The sequence below is a fragment of the Drosophila mojavensis genome, unplaced genomic scaffold (genome assembly GCF_018153725.1).
Source record: "Drosophila mojavensis isolate 15081-1352.22 unplaced genomic scaffold, ASM1815372v1 contig_136, whole genome shotgun sequence".
Taxonomy (NCBI): domain Eukaryota; kingdom Metazoa; phylum Arthropoda; class Insecta; order Diptera; family Drosophilidae; genus Drosophila; species Drosophila mojavensis.
This window is the reverse complement of record NW_025318667.1, coordinates 18,233,864-18,247,826: the sequence shown is the minus strand read 5'-3', so window position 1 is coordinate 18,247,826 and position 13,963 is coordinate 18,233,864. Positions and strand designations below refer to the sequence as shown.

The window sequence follows — 13,963 nt, the reverse complement described above, 5'->3', positions numbered from 1 at the left end:
TATTTAGTATTCAGGTGATTCTAGATAATTCAAATTAAATATGCAAAAATAAAGAAATAAAATTAAAAGCTTTGTATAAATAAAAAAAAAAATCGAAAATAAATAAAAATATCAGACATTATTATTTTTTTTTTTAACCTCGCTAAATGGAAAAAATTCTATCCCCTTGAAAAAATTCGATAATTTGAATTTCTTGTGTAAATCGAAAATAACTGTCCCCTTTGCCATTTCGAATTATCGGGACTCGACTGTACTAGATAAAATCTAGTCCATAGAGAAATCGTATATAGATTATAAAAAAAACAACTTGTAATTCACTTTTCAGATTGGCATTTAAAAGCTCACAGCAATACTGAGAATTGAATTTAGATTGGAGTTATGTATATGGAAAACTTGATCATGAAAGAGAGAGGGAGATAATATAAGCCAATGATATACTTGAATCATTAAAGTTTAAAAAGTTTAATGATATTACATTTCGCGCTATCAACATATACTTACCCTCCTCTCTCATCTCTCCCTACTCGATCATCGATTCCCCTACTCGATAGTTAGGGTATTATCGTCATCGGTGTGCATGTAGCGCAGCGTTGGTCTACTTGGTTTCTCTGTGAACGGTTTGGACTGGCGTCTTGGCTGCCGCATGTTGTTATTGTTGTGGGCCGCTTTGTTAGTTTGTGCGCGCGACTCGACAACGTTGGTTGTTGCACCAATCAGCGAACAACGTACAACGTACAACGAACAACACCAAATACCAAAATACCGAACCGCAGTTCTAAAACCGTTTATATTTTTTTTTATGTTCTGTAAAAGTTCTGTTTTGATTGGATTTTTTTTTTATATTTATTTGCGACACTTGTTGCCGCCTGCCCAAAAGTCCTGCGACTCGAGTGTGCAGGTTCAGTGCCTCGATAACTGAGAGCACGAGAGAAACGTGAGTGCAACTTGAACATCTAAAGTGTGCGAGAAAGAGAGAGTGAGAGCGAGAGAGCGACAAGGAGAGAACGGGAGTGAGCGAGCGAACAGCTGTACAGGGCGGACGCAGCTAGCGGGTAAGCCAAATCTTCCACAACTTCCGTTAGATGATAAAAACACATTTTAAGCCAATTTGCTATGTGTGCCGATGTGTTGGCTTTTTATGACAGAACACGATCTAAATTTGATGACTGTGAATGTGCACACACACACACACACACACACACACACACATAATCTTTCTGTGTGTGTGCCACAGATGTACAACAACAACAATTGCGATTGCAAGCGTTAAATGAAGCTCAAGCTGTGATGCTTGCATGCATGTTGAGTCTGTGCGGTGTCAAGCCGTAAGCCACGCCCACTTTCTAGACTTGCAATCGCCCAAAAGCCAAAAACCAGAACTCAACAGCATTTGGCCAGGTCTATGAACGCAGCCTGAGCTGCAGTTAGTTGGCATCAGATATGTCAAGTATTCGGCATGAGAAGCGCCGAGAAAGGCGCAATTGTGACTTCTGTTCGCATAGCAAATCCTAGGCAAACGGTATGAAAATTGATACTATAGCAGAAAGCAATAGCAGGTGTTAACTCGGAAATGTTTGGGCTGTAGAACACTTACTAGAAAGCTCTACAATTCTCTACAATCTATGGATTTATAATACAGCATGTGCAAAAGAAAATAAAGTGATATACATCATATATATGTTAAAAAGATTGTTAATTTCGATAACTATGCTAAACTTCTTCATTTTCGGTGTAAACAAGCCGCTCTCAACTCTTTGATAGATGATACTTCCTAATTCCAACTGTATAAATTAGCAAATAAAATAACAATAGACTCAGGGCAACTGAAAATTTGCTTAAATTCAAGATTTATCACAGAGACTGCGCTGTCTAGAAAGTTGCATTTGCCTGTTTAATTAGAAATGAATGCATGTAAGTAAAGTTAAGATATGCATATGCAGATGTACATATGGCACTATGTGGGTCTGTACCTAGGAAACTTATAGCTATGCAAATGTATGTAAAAATCCAACACACAAAGACAATGAGCGGAACGGTAAGAGATAGAAAGAGACAGAGACAGAGAGAGAGAGTGAGGGAGAGAGGCATGCAGAGAGAATCGCAACAGTTGCCCAGCTGAGCATCTCGATACATTGAGAATTGCATAGAGAGGCGAGGAGCAGTGAGCTGCGAGCTCGAAATGACTTTGACTCAAGACATTTGGCCTGAATTTTGTTTTTTTCGGTTTGCAGGTTTTTCTTTTCGTATCTCTTTTTGTTTTCGTTGCTTTTCACGCTTCTCGGCTCAGCTTTGCGCGCCAAGTGAATGGGCTCTTGGCGATGCCAAGAAGGGGAGCGAGTAGCAACCGCAGCGACAACAGCAACAGCAGCAACAACAACGACCATAGCTACAGTGTCGTCCATCGCATTAGGGCAAGAAACCTTTGTCTATTAAGCCATGCTGAGGTGTGCTGCATACATGTGTGAGTGTCGTTGGTTGTGTGTGTGTGTGTGTGTGTGTGTGTGTGTGTATAGGTAATTAAACAGACAACATCTGCAGTTCAATTCACAGCCATTACTACTGCCCCAGGTGCTGTTGCTGCTGCTGCTGCGATGCGTTGCAAGATTTATTTATGACTTGACCATTCAGCCGAGGAGCTGCTCGCTGGACAGTGGGAGGCTGGAATGGACCTCTGCTTCGTCTTTATGCTGCACAACAACTTGACGCGGCGCGGCTTTAAATTCATAAACAACATAGAAATCAAGTTTAGCAGCAGCAGCAACAACAGCAGCAACAGCAGCAACAGCAACAGCAACAGCGGCAGCTGCTGCATCAACGGGTGCACCGTTGTTAGAAGGGACTGTGGCATGGGCTGGGCCGGGCTGGCCGAGGTGTCCAGTTGGGGTATATGGCAATTTACTGTGCAATTGCTGCGACGATGGCAGCCACGCAAAATCAAGATGTTGCTGGAAAATTCTTCGACACGAGCATCTCTGTTCGCCTCGCTAGCCACATCCACATCCACATCCACATCTACGTCCAGCTCGAGCCGCCATGGACTCGGCCAAAGAGTGTCTTTGGCTTTTCGTTATTTATTTTTATCAGCATTTTTCTTGAGCGCAGCAAAACAAGTTTTCCAGCATATTTATTTGGCTTTTCTCTCGGCGTGCTCTCCACTTGGATTCTCTTCTTGGCTAATCCCTTGCGCCGGGCCTTCAAGTTTTTGGCATTCGATGCTGTTTTATTGTTATTATCATTGCCCAACTATTATTTTTATTTTCATTATTATTACTATTACTATTGCCGCATTGCTCAGCACAAAATGTCAAATAAATCATGGAGCATAACTGATTTTTGCATAGACAACTCGTCTAGCGGGTTTTCGTCGTCTCTGGATGCTGCTAACTCTTAAGGATAGCTACAGCAGCATCATCATCATTGCGGCTGATTAAGCAAACGGCACTATGCATCGTCTATGTGCAACAGCGTGAAGAAGCCTGTTACCTGCCACACATGCACACACACACACATACACACATACACAATTATGTTGGCAACATGAACATCAACATTTATAGCCCAGTCACGCTTCAATTAAGAGTCCTCATAAATACAGCAAGCAATTAAAATACCATCATTGATTCTACATACATATAAAGTTCAAGCCAAGGAATTATATGTATTTGAAGCAAATACGTGGAACACAGAGCTAGTCGACAGAAATTCTTCAAATATATCAGATGTTTCAAAAATTTATATATTTCTTGTGAAGTTTTCTTATAAAAAAAGCTTAAGGTTTCGTTTTCATTGCAATCAAATCTCAATAGATGATAATTATCGATAACATAATTTAATGGATATTAAAAAAAATACTGTCAATTAGTCAAAAGAATACATTCACTAAAAACGGTTTCATTATTAATATGGACAAAATTATGTTGATTAAAATGTAATAAAGCATATATAGATGTTTAAGTTGCGGGAATACCCCATCTAAGCGTTATTCCAGATGCATCATTACATTATTGAAATATTATGTTTAATACTCACTTAGAACTTAGAGTAAAAATACAACATACAAATGTTTCAGCTGTAGGAATACCCCCATTAAAGACATATATAATAGTCATCCATTCTGCTACACTGTCAATATCTCCAACATGTTTCTGACTGAAGAGCTTTTTGAGCAGCAAGAATATCCATACTATATACTTATGATTATTATATAAGTGTTAAATTTACAAGAAAGCCCCTACTACACATACATATCATTGCAAAAATAATTATGGATTTTTAGAAGCACTTAGAATACCCTTATTAAATATATTTTGCTAAATTCAGATTCAGCTGGATTTATTAAGGGCGAATTTGTCTATATATGTACCATCAAGATCTATTTATGCGTCCAACCATATTAACACAATTTCCAACTTCCAATTAAATTCATTTTAACTGCCTGTTAAACTTGACTTGGGGTAAAATTGCCAAAAGATTCCCACACCCAAACGAGAAAAAAAAAAAAAACACCGACTTAAGTATTAAGTGAATTTGACACATTTCACTAATCCATCATCAGCTTGGCTTGGCTCGAGATGACATTCCACGTAAAACTTTCGCACAGCTTTTTAAATGCCAAAACTAGCCGAAAGAGTCTAAGTCTTCGTCTGTCTGTAATCTATTCGCGTTTAACTGTCAAAATCAAATCAAACAATCATTTAATTAGCAGCAGAAACAGGAGATGCAGATGATAATGATGATGATGCTGCTAAAGCCGATGATGACGAAGAAACGAGGCCGCCAACTTCCGCACGCTATAAAGTCACCCGAAAAAAAAAAAAAAAAAATGAAAAAAACAAAGAGACAAATAAAAAATAAAAACAAAAATTAAAATTGGCCACTTGGCTGCTGGGCCATCATTGAGAGTCGTCTGTGTCGGAGGCCTGGGCGTTACCCTATTGGTGTAAACTTTCTAAGCTTTCAAGATTTTTAAAGTGTGCAAATATTTCCATATAGAAAGTAAATGAAATTTCTGCGCAAAATAATTGCCATAGATGCATGGCAGGGGCCATGTGTACTTGCTTGTTAATATGTATGTTTGTGTGTGTATATGTGTGTTTGTGTGTAGCATACACCTGCAGCAACAATGCCAAAGGTCTGCGTCAGCACCGCAGCCGACGCGAACGTCGACGTCGCGTCGTCGCATTGTCAACGGGCAATCAGTGAAAGTTAAATCGAACAATGCAGTCGCCTCTTCAGCTTGCGCCTTGCTGTCTTCTCCAGCACCACCAACACACACACACACACACACACACACACACACCCGCTTTACCTCTCTCAGTCTGCGTGCATGTGTGTTAGTTGTTCTCTCTTCTTTACGTTTCTTCACTCGCTCTCTCTCGCTCTCGCTCTCTCTGCCTGTCAGCCGCAGCTGGGAGCTGTCGTTGCTGTTGTAGGCGCGCCGCAGGTGCTATTGTTGTTGTTATTGTAATTTCACACTCTCAACGAGCAAAAGTGAAAAGAAAAGAATGCTTACGCACACGCACACACGCACAAGTACGACAAGCTCTGACAGTCAGGCGGGCCGCAGAAGACGATGAAGAAGAAGAAGAAGAAGAGGAAGCAACGGCAACCAGCAGCCAGCAGCTTGCGAGCAGCAGCGGCGACAGCGAGCGTTCATCAATTTAATTAAGGCGCGTGTGAAGCGCTGCAACAACAATAGCAACAACAAATTTGACAGCGCTGTCAGTTTAACAGTTAAGCCAAAGTGTAAGACAACACAAAAGAGACAATGCCAAAGTAGTACAATAAAAATTTTCAAAATTAATTTAACTGTTTCGTATAATGAAACAGGCGAAATGCCGAATATCTGAATAAACATAATCATAATAATAATAATAATAGTATTAGTCATAAAAGCTCTTTATAGGTTAGCAGTTGGTTCGCTTCACTATCTCAATCTGAGATAAGCCTAACGCGACTTTCAAGGTGGCCCATAATGGGCTGAGGCTGAAAATTGAAAAGGCGATGACGCTACATGAGATGGGTAATATTCTGGAACAATGCTTACGGCTTAAGTTTTCCAAAATGAAATATATCATGAAACGGTTTATGACTCTATTAGAACTTTTTTCACAGTTGCAGTAGCTCGAGTCGGAAAACAATTACTGAGAATTGCGTAGAAAGGCGTAGAATAGAGCGAGAGAGAGTTTTTAACAGTAATCATAAGTAAATATTTCGTATATATTGTAGTAGAAGTAGGAGCAGCTTACAAACTCTTCGAAAGTTTTCGAAATAAACTCATTAATTTTGATAGTTTTGAAAAATGAGTTTTTCAGCAGATATTGTATATGAAATGAAATGCTAACGGCCACACACACACACACACCCATTTTTCGACAATGTTTCGCCAGAGATATATCCGCTGTCCAGGTGTTTCGCCCGCATACGGCAGATATGTGCATCTATCAAATCAGAGTTCGCGTTGCTCTTTGGTTCGTTTGTTGGTCAACAAAATTACAATGCAAAATACAATTTATTGAAGGTGAACGGAAATGTGAGCTAATTTTTGAATGATTAATGCCTTTGCTTGGGCTCGCTGGCCAACAGTGATTTACTTTAATTAATTAAAATGCCAAGCTAATGCCAAGATACTCGTTAAGCAAAACAGCAAACCAGATGAATAAAATACAAAAAGACAACACCTGGAAAACGGAGCCAACGAAGCGCTCAAAAGTTTCTTGACCTTCACGGCGATGTTTTCTTTGCGCAACAACAACAACAACAACAAAAGCAACAGCAATGAGCGATAAGAGCTGTAACAGCAACCGATTCATAACTCACGACTTTCGCGACAATTTTCACCTATAACTCATCTAAATGGTAACGAAAAAACCCGCCAAAAAAGGCCACACACAAAAACCCGTTTGCAGCCAAAATGAACGTTGTTGTATTTTTTTTTTTTTTTTTTTTTGCGATACTCTTGGCAGCAAGTGAAAAGCGTTTTGTGAACGGGTTGGCAGCGTAATCAAATTAAGTACACGTACTTATATAAATGCACTCTATTAAAAGCCCATGACTGACTTAACTAAACTGCTCCATAGATCATCATCAACATTGAAATATTGTCAACATAATGAATGCAGTTATTTGATATTATGATAATACGATATGATATGATGATATAAATATGTATTTAAATTATATTCGAAATATAAGACTCATAGTTATATATATAAGAATCATAGCTATATACAATATATTATAGACCTTGATTATCAATCATAATATAGAATGAATTCTATTTAACTACATAAGTTTGATTTATTTTTTATTTTATTTGCCTCCAATAAAAATACAAATGTGCAATACCAGCTAATTTCTTCATATTATTTCTTCATATATTATTATTAAATATTGTTTACTAATATACTTGAAATATTCAAAATTCTTCTTCATCAGGAATCCAAATACAAATCATACGTAATCAAACAATTTCAAAATAAAATAACCAAACACATTTAAAAAATTCATTTTTATTTATATAAAAATAGATCAACGAAATTTTAAATAGATAAATTATTATCATATAGATAATTAGTAGACTAAATTGTAGTTAAATCGTATTGCCAGATGCTGAGATCGAAAGTAAGCTGTATTTTTGATAAGAGTAGGCTAAAATTGACTTAACTATTGTGGAAAATTGGAATACCAAGCAGTAAATATATTTAGGAGTGATCTTTTTTCTTTGCTCATCCGTTAATATTTTGGCTCAATATGTAAACAAAAGTTACAAATTATGCACGAAAACTACGAAAAACTATTAGTTTTTAAAATATGCAGTTTATGTCAATTAAATCGAGCAATATAAACTGCTATATGAACTTGAAAATATCCTAGAAATATGCTAGATAGAATTGCAAACATGCTAAATTTATGGCCATAGGCAATTTAGCTCATTCGAATAGGCTAGATATAGCCAGAAATAGGCTAAGCTGCAACACTGATTACACTTATTGCTTAATGTGATCGATATATAATCGATAAATGCCGCCTATGCAGAGTATTTCGGTTTCGTCGCTCAATGTGCGAGTCTCTTAAACCCGTTTTGGAGTATTTGTAATATAATAAATATTGCATTTTATTTAGACGTAAATTAAGTACTCGAACAACAGGTATACATATAAATACATGTACATGTATATATGTAAATTCATACAGATATATCTATGTAATTAATTTCAAGTCTGTTCGACGCGCTCACGGCTCACGGCTCACATAATTCAATATTTTTCTGACTTTCGCATATTAATTTGCTGCATAAATTTGACAATTTTATGACAGGATATTTTTTTTTTTTTTTTGTATTTCTTGTTTTTATTTTGTATTTGATTTTTTTTTTTGTTGTAAATTTATCTGCGGCTGTTGCGGTCAGTGCCAAAGGCGCAGAAATATTTATTGTACAAAAAAATATGAATAAAAAAGAAGGAGTTTTTTGTTCATTAATTTACTTTTATATTTTATGAATTTTCGGTTTTGGTTTTGTTTTTGTGTTTGATTTTTGTTTTTTTTTTTTTTTGGCTTTGGATTTTATTTTTTATGTGCATCATTAGAAAGTGAATTGCGCGTGTGTTGTTGGAGTTGTTTTATTTATAGTTGTTGTTGCTGCCGCTGCTGCTGTTGTTGTTGTTGTTGTTACTGGTTTGCTGTCTGATCGGCAGCACCTTTCTCTTAACGAGAGAGCGAGCCGAGAAACAAAAACAAAATCAAGACAAGACGAAAAAAAAAAAATAAGTAGAGAAGAGAAGAAAAACAGCTCAGTGCCAAAATCGATTCGCTTCGGTTGGAAATGGCCAGACTTGGGTATCTGGCCGATGTTGTAGCTGGCATTGGGAGTCGGACAGGGGGCCGTCTCTCGGATCTTGGGAATGGTATGGTACGCCAAAGGCAACGGTAGCAATGGACAATTTATGGGGGGCGCACTGTCTGCATTTTATGGCAAAAATAAATTAAATGCAAATTAACAAACGTTTTCGAGCGCTGAAACGAAACTGAAACAAAACACATTTTCAATGGACCAAGTCAAGAGCTCGGCCAAGAAAGCCGCTCCTATCTGGCCGTCTAGCCATTTAGCCATGTAATAAGCATTGTCAACGGATTCGCTTTGCCAACACCCTATCAATTTTATGCTACTCAACTTCGTGCCCAATCAAGTCGAAGCCCAATCACAGTGCTTGGCCAGTAGATTAATTATGGCCGTCATATGTATGTCTTTGTATTTTGTATCTTGCATGAGTCAGTAAAGGGGGCACCAATTCTTGTTTGTGGAATTTTATGTAACAGCTAGAGTTCATTTCCTTCCTTCATCCTAACACACTTGCCACAAGACTTCGCCACAGAAACAGGCGTAACGGTTGGATGGTGGATCTCTCTCTCTCTCTCTCTCTTACTGACTCTTTCTCTCTCCTTCTCTAATTCTCTTCATTTAATTTTCATCTCATTAAACAATTCCTTAGCTCCACTAAAAACATCGTCAAGTCGCAACAGAGCAAAGGCAAAGAGGAAATACTTGGCAAATCATAGATCAGATTTGATATTCATTTTTTTTTTTTCACTCTTCTTTTCACATAGGCAAGAATTAGTAGTCGCTAAAGCCTATCTAATAATATTATTAAGTTGATTTGAAGGTCTAGATACCTGCAGTAGCTTATCAAATACAACAATAGTAATACTATTTGCAATAGTTACAATTCAGCAATTGCTGGACTTAACGATATGAAAGTCTTTGACGAAAGCTTTTCGAACGAATTTTTTTTTTTATTATATTTTAAAACACTTTGGAGTCCCAAATAAGAATAATTCAATTTAGCTTGCACTGACAATACATTGAGTAAACCATTAACAAATCCATTTCAAATTTTCAACAAAACTCTGAATACAACTATTTTCTATATTCTGCTTTGCTAGAATGCTAACCAAACTTAACATTGGAGTTCACAGTCTAAACTCTAACATTCAACTGCAAAATGCTTTACTAACAAATCAATCTCTTCATTTAAATCAAAGCTGCTTCGTTCTATACACATTGGAACATATATTCAATGGCAAGCTCATCTTTGACTTCAAAGTTCAAAAGAAAACTAAAAGTTGTCTCTATTTATGGACTCTGCCGGCTGGCCTGTCCCTTGATGGGCAGATCCAGTTTGTTGGTTGTGAACCTTGTGGCTTAATTAAATGTTAATATAACCACTTTTAGTTTTCAGAGAGCCCATGGCACGGGCAGCCAGGCACTTGGTGTCCAAGTCCAAGTGGTCCCCGTTGACCAAATCGTGTTTCACTTTTATTTTCATTAAAAAGCATAAAATTTCGTTGCTTCTTGCTGCGAGGTTTTTTTTTTCTGCTTTTCATACATTTTTACGTTTGCAGTTGAACAATTCGCAACGGCACTTGGCTGACCCGTTTGGGTGGGGGCAAGTAGAGAGTGTGGATGGCGTTGGGCAGCGGGGGGCTGGCTGGTGCTGGGGGCATTTCTATGTTTCTCATGGCAAAATGCTGCCGACATGCGACATGCGACAATTGAAAGTGTTGTCAATTTTGCTTGTTTTTTTTTTTTCCTTTCTGCCACTTTTTTCACTTTTTTTTCTGTTTGTCTGTCTGTCCATGTGTCAGCCGGACTGGTTATTTGGCTGGGCGCGCTGCGTCCACTTGGCGGCCACTTCAGGGTACTGCCTCAGATTTCCGTCATTACTGTCATGCGACATTAATCTTTGTTGTTGCTGTGTAGCTTGTTATTTTTATTATATATTTAGTTGTTGTTATTGTTTTCCATTATTATGATTATTTCGCATTGTCTTTTTGGCGGCCGCGACAGCGTCCACTGCTCAGTTGGACAACCAGTTGACCCGGTGCCAGAGCCCAACAGCTCGGACGTCTTCCACGTCTTCCACTCGCCACTCGTACAGCGTTTTCGTTTTAATTATTTCGCTGATCTTTACAGCTTTGCCCAGTGAAACAAGTTTCAGTTATTGCAACAAAAATAAAATAAAATATATATATATATATATAATGTATATGTACATAATTTATTCGAAATAAAGAAGCACAAGTTTTTGACAATTAAGTGCAATGCCATGCGTACAAAAAGTCTACAGATAGCCCTTGTTTTTGGCTCATCAAATATGATGCAAGCAACCCCAAGAGCAACGATGAAATATGCATATTTCATTGAACAAAATTGAGATTGCAAAAAGACTCAGATTAGGTGATGAAAAAAAAAAAAAAATTAAGGCAGCAAGAATCACAGAAACATCAGAGATTTATAAATCTAGAGAGAGTCATAGTCAGGGAGGAAGCAGAGAGAGACTCACACAAAAGATTTATTATATAGAAGACCACTGAGCGACTCATAGATACAGTGTATATAGAATGACACTGAAGTAAAACAATAAGCAGAGTCTGCGTTGGAGAGAAAAAGGAATAGAGAAAAACACTTAGGTGTAGATGAAAAGACTTCAAGTTCTGCAAGAAATAGTTAAAGAAAGAGTGATATAAAAGGCCCTGGAAAAAACAGCAGGGTGAGATTAAAGAATGCAGAGAGATGGAAAAAGAAAGAGAGAAATAAAAACTTCTTAAGAAAGGGACATGGAGAGATACGGTTAAGTCATTTGATTATACTATACATAGTATCAAGCAATGAGAGCCGCATTTGAGTGTGTATTTGTTTGATCGGGAATATTTCTCTCCCTGTGCTCGATGTCCGTACACTCGCCCTCTCCTTCTATTACGACTTATAAGAGCTAAGCAACTGAATATTAAAGGCATTGCTGAATTGAGACTAGAGGCAGGACGTTTCAGCATTTGGTTCCAGATATAACATAGAATTGCTACAATAAAGGCTAAAGCATAAGACGAGAAAGTGATATAAAAAGGCTGAAAATACTGAGGAAACTGAAAAATAGCGAAATTAAAGAAGAGAAGAAGAGACAGGAAAGAATAACATATATATATATATAGAGAGAGAGAGATAGGCACAGGATCATGGGGAGAAAAAGAGATGGAGACAGAAAGACAGTGAAACAGAATAGTAGTAAGGGGAGGAAAAAACAAGAAAAGAAAGGAAATTTAAAAGTAAGAAAGAAATAGTAGTTTAATAATAAATATGTCTACCAATCATATTTGGGTTTATAAGAATCGCATAGTAATGCAGTAAATCATTTCTTGTAACTTCAATCTAGACCCAATATACATAAATCACAAAAATTAACTAGCGTCTTAGTAATATGAACATATCATATGTTAATATATGGAATTGGCCTTCACTTTGCCATCCATTTAGTTTCTTGATCAAATGCAATTTATTCCATTTGAGCCTCGGCTGCACCTGCTGTCAGCTGATGAGCATTTACAAAGGTTTCATAAAAATCACCTTCAATATTTGATAGTTTGTGCAAAATGCTGACTTCTGACCCCGCTGCAGCCCACCTGATCGACCCAGTTCAACTTCATTGTTCTTGTTGTTGTTTCTTGTTGTTGCCTTTTAGCGGAGTCAAGTGTTGTGCACAATCGATCGGATCATGGTATGACCTTTTCGGCATATTAAACAAAATGTTTTTTTTTTTTTTCGACTCAATCTCTCATACATACATAAAAGGCCAATCAAAAAATGTAGTCGTGCAGAGTCGCTGCTGTTGCCGTGGCTCTGGCCGTATCTGACTTCTTCAATGACCCACTAACCGTTGCTGGTTATCGAGCACGGAAGCAAAGCGTTTTGTATGCTTTTCATTTTGACTACATAAGGTAGATGAATATACATACATATAAATAACTATATATATATTTATTTGTTCTTAGACTCGTTCGCTACACTTTGGCTTGCTTCATATACAATTAATATCCACAGTAAAAATAGCTAAACAAATTATTAAACCAATTTAGCGCACTTTAAAGCATTCTTGTTGTTGTTATTGTTGCTTTAGATTATTTTGCTGCTTTCAGCTACAACAATTAATAACTTCTATTGTTGTTTGGAGCCCAGTTCGGTCGGCGCTTTTCATGCCATAATTTTCAGCTTCCGCAATTCGTAAATAATGGAAAATTTGGCAATAGAGAAACGAATCGTTGAATGATTCATGAGTTAATTTTTTATTTTTTATTTTAATGCAGGTGAGTTTTTTTTTTCTGTTTGTTTATTATTTTCGTATTGCGTATGCTCAGTTTTTATACCATTATTACTCGATTACTATTAGTATATATGTTTGTTAATGGCACAAGTATTTGCATTTTAAGCAATCTGAATATAGTAGATGAGCTAATGCTCAGACTTTAGTACAGATTTGCAGAGACACTCGTCAGCCTTTGCCTATTCAAGAGTTTAGACATCAAATTTTTCAATTACATTCATAATGATGATGATTTATAGAACCAGTTATTATGGCTGTTGTTGTTGTTGTTGTACATTACGCGTGCTGTTGTTACCTTGACCAGCTGCGCGTACCACATAACTGAAAAGTTCCCACAGAGATCCAAAAAACACGAAAAAAATAAATAAATGAACAAAATCAAAAGATAAACACGAAAAAATCATTTCCCGCTTCGAATGCGATTTCAAGGCGAAACCTTTCAATCTCTGCAAAGGGTGCACGCGCAGGGGGGCGTGCCGGGGCTAAGAAAAAAATTAAAACCAAAAAAAAAAAAATTAAATGACAACAACAGCAACAAATTCACGAAGGCTACAATGCTGTTGAAGTCGAAGTACGCCTCAAGTCGAGAGACAAACAAACAGCGCGACTGTTGTAAAAACATATAAAAGCAAATCAGATAATCCTGTTATAGCTAAAATGCTGCACTTACGCATACCCTCAATGGTTGAGGAAGAGTTAAGAGTTCCTTAAATGGAAATTGCGAATAAACGTGAAATGCGAAGTGGCAGTGGAGACTTGACAGGTTAATAAATGTATGTTAGCTCAAAGTCTTCAGAAAACTTGAGTTT

At 37.2% G+C, this 13,963-nt stretch overlaps 1 protein-coding gene across 1 annotated transcript in view; it reads left to right on the top strand.

The window, feature by feature from the left end:
• Positions 1-868: 868 nt before the first annotated feature.
• LOC6584155 (apical junction molecule) overlaps positions 869-13,963 on the top strand; it is a 49,677-nt gene continuing 36,582 nt past the window's right edge. Inside the window, exon 1 of the mRNA XM_032732261.2 lies at positions 869-1,052. The gene's annotated coding sequence lies outside the window, so the exon portion shown is untranslated. The remainder of the gene's footprint in view (positions 1,053-13,963) is intronic.